Raw genomic sequence first — 7,915 nt, 5'->3', positions numbered from 1 at the left:
GGAAGAAGCTAAACGAACACAGATGGAGGAAGCACCCTCAGAGAGGTTGTCAAAACAGATGTGAAATTGGAGACTCGGCCTTACGGAGGCCCCGCCGGCAACCTCTGTGCCGCCCTTTCTGCCTTCCCAAAAATAAGTGATCAGTTGTGTTCCTATCAAGCAGCAATGAACAACTCTAAAATTAAGGCGGCAGTTCCATTTATAATAACATTTCAAAGAATTAAATGCTTTTGGGTAATTTTGAGCAAAGAAAGTGAAAGGCCTGTACATCCAAAACCACCAAGCAGGGGAGGGACTGGCGAGCTGCCTCAGCGGTTAAGAGCAGTTGTTCTTGCAAAAAACCCAGGTTCAAGTCCCAGCACCTGTATGGTGAAATGGCTCTGGGTCCAGGAAATCCAATGCAGTCTTTTGACTCCCTTGAGCTCACATATATGCACTCCATATAGGTGTTTTGCATGGTGTCTGCAGAGATCAGAAGAGGGCATCAGTTAACTATAGCTGTGAGCTGCCATGTGGGTGCTGCTAATCAAACCTGGGTCCTCTGGAAGAGCAGCGAGTTCTCTTAACCACTGACCCATCTCTCCAGTCCCAGTCCACTAATTCATTTTTGGATGAAGTAGCAAAAGCAAAGGTGGAAAGAGAATTTTATCAATAAATGATTACTATGGCAATTAGGTACCTATAGATCAAAAGAAAAGAATGGTACATAGCCATTAGAGCTCAAACAAAGACTAACTCCAGAAGAACCATGGATTTAGATGCAAATTTAAAACCACAGAACTTTTCAAGATTTACTTGGTTTTCTGCATATGTGTGTGTGCCTGTCTGAGTTTTTGTGTACTCCATGCATACAGGTGCCCACAGAGGCCAGAGGGTGTTGGATCTCCTGGAACTGGAGTTACAGGTGATTTTGTGGATGCTGGGAAACAAACCTAGTCTTCGGCACAAGGACTTAGAACTTTCTTAAATACTGAGTTATTGCTCCAGCTCTCAATTGCAAAACTTTAAAAAAGGAATATAAGGAAAAAAATACTAGGACTTTTACTGGCAGAGTTCTTCTTCTTCTTCTTCTTCTTCTTCTTCTTCTTCTTCTTCTTCTTCTTCTTCTCCTTCTCCTTCTCCTTCTCCTTCTCCTTCTCCTTCTCCTTCTCCTTCTCCTTCTCCTTCTCCTCCTCCTCTCCTCCTCCTCCTCCTCCTCCTCCTCCTCCTCCTCCTCCTCCTCCTCCTCTAATGAAAATAGATTTTTGGGGGGCCAGGCAATGGTGGCAGAAGCCTTTAATCCCAACACTCTGGAGGCAGAGACAGGTAGATCTCTCTCTCTCTCTTTTTTTTTTTTTTTTTTTTTTTTTGGAGCTGGGGACCGAACCCAGGGCCTTGTGCTTGCTAGGCAAGCGCTCTACCACTGAGCTAAATCCCCAACCCTTTTTTTTGGTTCTTTTTTTCGGAGCTGGGGACTGAACCCAGGGCCTTGCGCTTCCTAGGTAAGCGCTCTACCACTGAGCTAAATCCCCAGCCCCAGGTAGATCTCTTTAAGTTCAGTGCTAGCCTGGTTTACAGAGCTAGCTCCAGGGCAACCAAGAGAAATTCTGTCTCAAAAAGCCAAAGGAGAAAAGGAAAACAGACTTTTTTCCATACAATATATTTTAATTATGACTTTCTCTCTCCAAAGACCTCCCAGAGCCTCCTTACTTCCCCATCCTCACAAATCCTCTCCCCCCCCCCTTTGAAAAAACAAACAAACTGAATAGGACAAAACAAACAAAGGAATAGGAAAAAAAAGCCAAAGAAAAGGCACAAGAAACACGTATTAGCACAGAGACACACACATTAGCACACACAGAAATCCCATAAAGACACAAAATCAGAGACCATAATATAGAGCAAAAGACCTGGGGCTGGAGAGATGGCTCAGTGGTTAAGAGCACTGACTGCTCTTCCTGAGGTCCTGAGTTCAAGTCCCAGCAACCACATGGTGGCTCATAACCATCTGTAATGAGATCTGATGCCCTCTTCTGGTGTGTCTGAAGGCAGCTACAGTGTACTCATATACAATAAAATAAAATCTTTAAAAAAAAAAAAAAAAGACCTGTAAGGGGGGGGGGGGTGCGTGTAAATCCCAGACAAAGCATTCATTATGAGACAAAAAGAAAAAATCTCCAAAAATACTACAGGGTTCGTTTGTGTTGGCTGTCTCCATTGGAGAAAACGAATTTTTCCTTTCGAGCGGTTATGAACTTCTGGGTTAGGGGTGGGGTGGGAGCATGTATCTACTTCTCCTCTCAGCACTGGGACTCAGCATCTGGCTTGTCCCCGACATGGTCACACACACTTTTAATCACAGCACTTGGGAGGCAGTGGATCTCTTGTGTTTGAAGCCAGCCTGATCTACAGAGAGCAAATTCAAGGAAACCCAGGACTACACAGAGAAACACTGTCTTAAAAACAAACAAACATGGGCTGGAGAGATGGTTCAGCGGTTAAGAGCACTGACTGTTCTTCCAAAGGTCCTGAGTTCAATTCCCAGCAAGCACATGGTGGCTCCAAACCATCTGTAATTAATGGGATCTGATGCCCTCTTCTGGTGCATGGACGCACGCACACACACACACACACACACACACACACACACACACACACACACCAGGCTCTCATGTACACACGCCCCCTAGTGTTTAACACCAAATGCTTGAAACCTGCAAAGAAACTGGGTCACTCACTCTGTTGGTGAATACAACATGATACCCTTGAGAAAACAGCTTGTCTGTTAACAAAAATACCATGTGTATGTATATATATATATATATATATATATATATATATATATATATATATTCATACATACATACACACACATACATATTCCTGGGCATTTATCCAAGAGATATGAAGACTTATTTTCATGCAGGAACTTGTATACAAATGTTCGCAGCAATTTTATTTGTTATACCTCCAAACTGGAAACCAGCCAATATCCTGTAATGGATGAATGGATGAGGGATGAATGACCTGGGATTCGTCTGTCCTTATGACACAGTATCCAGAATTTCAAAGTAAAATGTTATTAGGGGCTGGGGATTTAGCTCAGTGGTAGAGCGCTTACCTAGGAAGCTCAAGGCCCTGGGTTCGGTCCCCAGCTCCGGAAAAAAAAGAACCAAAAAAAAAAAAATGTTATTGATACAGGTAAACTGCTTGGATACATAGTAAAGGAATTGTGCGGGGTGAAAAAAAGCCAGTCTCTCAGGAATGCCTACCGGCTTGTTCCATTTCTGCATCACTTGTGGAATAGCGTAATTACAGAGATGGAGAACAGATTAGTGGTTGCCAGGGGTTAGTGATGGTAGGGAGAGATGGGTGTGGCCATAAAGGGGAGCACCTGTGTGTCTGTATGATGACACAGTTGAAGTGGGTTTGTTTTTCCTTCCAGTACTGAAGAGCACACCCAGGGTGCCTGCATAGGCAAGTGGTAGACCACTGAGCGATGCCACCAACACCACGATTATTTTTGCCTTTTAATAAAAAGAAAATTTGTGGGTCTAAAGAGATGGCTCAGTCCTTAAGAGCACTGACTGCTCTCCCAGAGGTCCTGAGTTCAATTCCCAGCAACCACATGGTGGCTCACAGCCATCTATAATGGTATATATATATATATATATATATATATATATATATATATATATATATATATATTATATATATATATATTATATATATATTATATATATATAAGATATTGCTTTGTATCCATCCCATAAGCATTTACAACTGTCAATTAAATGAAAGGGAGCTGGCTCATGCAGGATTTAAAAAAGAAAAGAAAAAGAAAAGAAAATTTGTTTGGGGGATGGAGAGATAGTTAAGACCACCAATATCAGATGTCACATACTGCCTGTAACTTCAACTCCAGGACCCAATGGGCTCTTCTGGCTTCTGAGGGCACCCACAAACACATGGCTGACAGGTGCTTTTTAAAAGATTATAATTTTTTTAAAAAACACAAAATAAGCTGGGCATGGTGGCACATATCTCTAATGCCAGCACTCAGAGACAGAGGCAGGAGGATCTTTATGAGTTCCAGGCCTACAGAGTTTCTGGTCTACAGAGAGAGTTCTAAGACAGCCAGGGCTACACAGACAAACCCTGTCTCAAAAAAACAAAAACAAAAAAAACCCCAAAAAAACCCAAACAAACAAAAAATAAAATGAGTATTTATTATTTATTTATGCACACAGGTGTGTGTGTGTGTGTGTGTGTGTGTGTGTGTGTGTGTGTGAAAATGCTTATGTGTGCCTTTGAAATTCAGAAGTGAGCGTCAGATCCCTTAAAGCTGGAGTTAAAGGTGTTTATCAGCCACCCGGTATTGGTACTAGGACCCAAACTGGTCCTACAGGAGAACAGAAAATCACCTTAAATACAGAACCGTCTCTCTGGTCTTCTTAATTTTATTCTGTGTGAGTGTGCATGTGTGCATGCCTGTGTGTATGTGTGCATTTGCACATGCGTAAATGATTGCCCAAAGAGCCAGAGGGAGCGTTGAATCCCTTGGAGCTGGAGGCTCGGTCATTACTGAGCTGCCTGATGTAGGTGCTGTGATGTGAAACCTGGTGCTCTGATGGAGGAGTAAACACCCTGTACCCCGGAGCCATCTCTCCAGCCCTCCCACTTGAATATTTTTATAACAGTTATGCAACGATATAGTTCACTCAAACAGCTAAGTATCTAGACTGTGAAGGTGACTATGCAAGGCTACACATTTGAAAAAATTATATAAGGTTATACATGCGCATGCAAATAAGTGAGTATAAAGTTGGCAATCTAATGTGGGTTTGTATATGCTTGGGCCAGGGAGTGGCACTATCAGGAGGTGTGGCTTTGTTGGAGTGGGTGTGTCACTGTGGGTGTGGGCTTTAATACCCTTGTCCTAGCTGCCTGGAAGCCAGTGTTCTGCTAGCAGCCTTCAAATGAAAATGTAGAACTCTCAGCTTCTCCTGCACCATACTTGCCTAGATACTACCATGTTCCCATTTTGATGATAATGGACTGAACCTCAGAACCTGTGAGCCAGCCCCAATTAAATGTTGTCTCTATAAGAGTTGCCTGGGGGTGGAGGGGGGGAGAAGAAAAAAGAGTTGCCTTGGTCATGGTGTCTGTTCACAGCAGTAAAACCCTAAGACATCTAATAAAGATGATTTATTAGGTTGGCTTACATAACACAGTCTGGATAGTCCAACAGTTGCTCAGGCCACAAGGCTGAATGCTCCTGCAGTTCCAGTCTGGTGCTGAGGATCTGTGGGTTCCTGCAGAGCCATTGGTCTTCCAGCCATGTTGGAAGTCCAAAGGAGCTGGGTTCACATCGGGAAAGGATTGTCAGCAATGGTGGGGTGGGTCCTTATATTCCTTTCTCTGGTTCTGCAGCTAAGAAAAGTTTTCTGCTTGTAAAGACATTCTTAAAAAAGTTCTGGAGCGGGCTGGAGAGATGGCTCAGTGGTTAAGAGCACCGACTGCTCTTCCTGAGGTCCTGAGTTCAAATCCCAGCAACCACATGGTGGCTCACAACCATCTATAACGGGATCTGATGCCTTCTTCTGGTGTGTCTGAAGACAGCTACAGTGTACTCATATATAATAAATAAATAAAATATTTTGAAAAAAAAAAAGTTCTGGAGCACCTGTTGAAAGGGAATGCAGCTCTCTCGTTTGTTTCTAGTTTTGTTTTTGTTTTTTTTTTTAAATTCATTTTTATATGCACTGATATTCCACCTGCCTGTGTGTCTGTGTGAAGGTACCAGGTCCTCTAGAAATGGAGTTACAGACAGTGGTGAGCTGTCATGTGGTTGCTAGGAATTGAACCAGGATCCTCTGGAAGAGCAACCAGTGCTCTTAACTGCTGAGCCGTCTCTCCCGTAGTTTGTTTGTTTGTTTTTGTTTTTTCAAGTTTTTATTTATAAGCAAGAGGAACCAAATTGAGCTTCCATGAGCAAGGGGAACGGGCCATCTGTGAGCACACAGGGCACCACCAGGAGCCCAAGGTAGAAAATCAGGTTGAAGGTAAGCTATTCCCAGCTTCCTTGCTCTGGTGCCCTCACTCTCTGCCTCCCCTCCTAACCTTCACTCAGCTTTATTCTCTTTTGCTCTAAGAAGGAAACACATGATCTCTGCTATTTAGTCCCTGAACTGTCAGAGGGCCAGCCTTCAACTTCCCATTGGGACTAGAATCTCGTTCTCAAAGCCAGTCCCAGGGGAAGAAGAAATTGACTTGTATTTGTACACGGTATCTGAGGTGGGTTAAAGTGTGTCCTCCCAAACAAGATGCTCTACCCTCCGCCCCCTCAGAATGTGACCCTTTTTGGAGAGGGTCATGGCAGATGTAATGAGGACTTACCACAGTAAGGCAGGGCCTTAGTCAAGAACTGGTGTCCTTGTAAGGGAGAAACCAGAACGCAGGCAGAGACATAGGAGGAAAGACGGTCACAGAAGGATGGGGAGCTACCTTGAATCAAGGAGTGCCCAGGGCTACCAGAACCTTGAAGAGGCTAGAAGCTTCTTACCTTAGAAGCTTTGAGTGATCGTGACTCAGGCAAACCTCACTTTCAGACATGTGGCCTCCAAGGTCAGGAAGCAACAGTGTCTGAGTTTAAAGCAATGTGGGTTCTGGCGTTTACCAGATCTTAGGATACAAATGTGGCATTTCAAGAATCACCCCTATGGAAGGATGGATTGTGTGGGGCAGATGCCCTGCAACACTATCCATCCAGTTCCCTAGAGCCTGGGCAAATAGCATTTGCTTCTCTCTTTCTTTTCTGGTTTGCCTTTTAAAGTATTCAGCTCTTTCACCCTTCTGGAATGTACTGCGGTGTGTGGTGGAAGATACAAATCAGTTGCTTTCCATATTGTAATGTTTCTCTAATGATTTCTATTCGTACCCTCTGATCGCTGTGTTGCCTTTCACTTATTAAATTGAGCACTGATGTTTGAAAACTACTCTTGGACTTTCTGGGCTCTGTTCCTATCATGGAGTGAGAAGACTGTAGGTCTGGAGGATTTTGGTGGGGATGAGGACGAAGGTTGATCCTAAGATCTCACGCCTGCTGGCCACTGAGCTACAGCAGCTGCGAGCTTAATCACCAACCTGGGCTCTGGGTCCCCCCTTGTTTTACGCCTTCCTCTAAATGCTCTGTCTACAGCCATCTGAATATCCACTTCCTATAAACACACTCTGGAGAGAATGGGGGTGTCACACTAGACCTCTTCTGGTGGAAGTAGCTAAGCTGTATACCTCCCCCCTCCCCCGCCCACCCCGCCCACCCCGCCCCCCGCACCCCCACTGTGAAGTTTCACTATGTTGCTCAGACTTGAACTCCTGGCTTCAAGTGCTCTTATATCCGCTTCTCAACTAGCTGAGACTACAGACTCACCATTGAGCCCGCCCTGATCCTCCTGAGACTGATCCTGGTTCTGTTAACATGTCTGGCCTAGGGCAAGTTAAAACATAATGAAGCCTGCATCCTAACCGTCAGGGTTAGGTGTGTACTCCCGGCAAGTTCCCAGTCCACGTCAGGTGAGAATTCCTACCTCATTCTCGAAGGCAGCCAATTCTGATCACATTCTGTCTTCCTCACCTTACGTCATGCCTGAGGCTGGTAAGGGGAAGGGCAGGCTTTGCCCTCCTCCAGAATGTCTATAAAGCCCTTCATGGTGAAAGGGCCTTTGAGATGTGGTTATTAAGGATTTCTTTTAGCTTCACTACATCACTATTATATTTTGTGTGACACAGACACAGAGGCATTCTCTGGCTTGCGTGTGGCAGTCAGGGGCTATCTTATGAAAGCACCGTCTTTCCTCCTACCATTTGGATCTAGGGATCCAACTAAGGCTTGGGAGTAAGTGCCTTTTTCCCCTGAGCCATCTGACTGGCCACA

This window comes from Rattus norvegicus, chromosome 4 (genome assembly GCF_021556685.1).
Source record: "Rattus norvegicus strain SHRSP/BbbUtx chromosome 4, alternate assembly SHRSP_T2T, whole genome shotgun sequence".
NCBI classification, from domain to species: domain Eukaryota; kingdom Metazoa; phylum Chordata; class Mammalia; order Rodentia; family Muridae; genus Rattus; species Rattus norvegicus.
This window is presented reverse-complemented; position numbering follows the sequence as displayed.